Source organism: Anser brachyrhynchus (genome assembly GCF_964034855.1).
Source record: "Anser brachyrhynchus genome assembly, chromosome: 4".
In the NCBI taxonomy this organism is placed as follows: domain Eukaryota; kingdom Metazoa; phylum Chordata; class Aves; order Anseriformes; family Anatidae; genus Anser; species Anser brachyrhynchus.
The window spans coordinates 54681510-54683792 of NC_137698.1; positions in this window are offsets into that span (position 1 = coordinate 54681510).

Here is a 2283-nt window from a genome sequence, read left to right on the forward strand (position 1 = left end):
CGGGGGTGGATCTGTGTGAGCCGTGAGCCCGTGCCTGGACCTCGGCGAGAAGCCCCATTTCGGGGCAGCGAGAGCTGTCCGTGTGCTCCTTCCTGGTTTTGGGGTGGGGGTTAACTTATAGTTTTGTTTTGTTTTGTTTTGTTTTCGGTGCTGGTGGTTTCTTTGTTTGTTTTGCTTTGTTTTCAACGTTTACATCCCCATACAGCACGAATTCTTGTAAACTCAATGTCTCCTTTTAAAATATAAATCTTTCATACACACATATTTTACTCCATCAAAACCCCCGCCAGTCACAGGGTTGGAAATTGCTGGATATCCACGCGTAACGCCGGTTACCCGCCCAGATAAGGCACTCACTATTCATTTGCACTTGAAATTAACAAGGTGCTCTGACAACTTTTTAACTACCTCAACCTCGTTTTTTATTCCACCTTGATACACATAAATGGATCAGGCTTTTATTTACTTCCAGGCTTTTCAATTGTTTACCCCCACAAACAGTTTTAGAAACTATTCCTAACAACTGAGCCACCACCTTGTCAAAAATCTACTTCATCCCCATAAACCTTGTTCCTGTTACATCAGTGCTGTTCTGGGCAATCCTTAAATTCTGCCGAATAAAGGAAAACAGTAAAACCCCCTGTGATTCAGTTAAAATCCACGATGCCTGACAGTGTGTCCTTTCCTGCACCTTACATAAGCATCTGCCACATGCAGAAGTGCTGGAAAGTTATTTAGCCTCACTTCTGCAGTAGTGCTGCAAAAAACAGTGACCAGGGTTTGGGTCTAGGTTGACGGTATATTTAGTAAGGCTTAGCACAAATCTAGCACATACACATTTTTAGAAATTGAGGCCCAAGACCTTTTGGGGAACTAGCTTCATTAAAGCATTGTTATCCCTGCCAAAAATGTGGACGTTAGATCTTTTTCTGGTATCAGTGTTGTCAGATACCTAATTAAACCAAGCTGCTGCTCTGTGCAACTGCATGCATCAAGACTAGAAGAAAATTGGACATTAAAAAACAAATATAATCCTTAGTTTGCTGATACTTCAATTGATTTACTGTTTTGGATCTGCTACGTGCTCCTGGAACAGTGCTGCAATTGCGACAGCAGCAATTACAAAGTCAGTCAAGTAGGCTGGGTAAAGTTTGCACACAGCAGTTCAAACAAATATTGAATCCTTGCTGATGAAGAGCAGGAATACGTGATTAATAGGCTGTTTGGATCAGTAGGAAACTATCTTATTTATGGTATAGATGGAAATGATTTTTTTGTGCTATTTCCTTTTGCCAAAATAAATAAAGCAGAACTTTCTAAAAGGCCTAACTGGAAATCACTGCCTGATTTCATTTCCGTACTGCTCTTTCACATTCAAAATGTGCCATTTACATGCAGATGCTTTTCTTTTCACCAAGGTAGCTGCCACTGGATGTTGGCTAAAGCTGGCTGCTCTCTTAAGTTTGGGGCACTCTATGTGCTTACTTTCTGCCCATTGCAAAATTTTCCAGTAACAGCCATACTTCTACCAGGCACCTGCCAGTTTTTGTTCACCTTTCTTTTTATGACAAAAGATCTCCATGTGCACTGATGGATCTCACGTTGCCCTTTTAAAGGCAATGGGATTTCTTCTTGTACACAAAACAGAGGATTAAGCCCGTCCAGAATTCATCAAAAACATGCTTTTAAATGGAGACACCAAATCATTTGCAAGTATCAGAATGGTTAAAGTATTAAAATAATTTCTTTAGATTCATATGAGCAGAAAATTGAAAAAGTCTTAGGGAAAAGAAATAGTTTTCCTATTGAAATGCCTGATATGAAATCATTACAAATTTTCAAATTAAAGCAAAATGAAGAAGGGCATGGTGGAACCAGCAGCGAGAGGCTGATGAGGATCTAAAAATTCTTTTTCTGATAACCTAATGTCCACATTTTAAAGTACTACTGCAGAAGCTTAGGCAGAGAAAGATGCTTTAAACTGCAGTGTTCAGTCTCCCGATTATTTGCACACAAAAACTGTTTGGAGCACTGCTGCTTCTGATGGTAGACCTTTGAGCCAAAGTGGGATGTTAAGTCTTCCGTATCCTAAATTTGAACGTACGTGATTTCTGAGCATGGAGCACCCACTGAGGGGTGTGCCTGAACGTTCTTTACTCCAGACCTTGGATTTAGGTTTCTCTGGAACAAAGAGAAAGCCCCATTTGATACTGTTTATTGACACTGCTAAACTCATATGTATCATGTACCTCTATATACATGTATATCAAGTATTAATGAAGC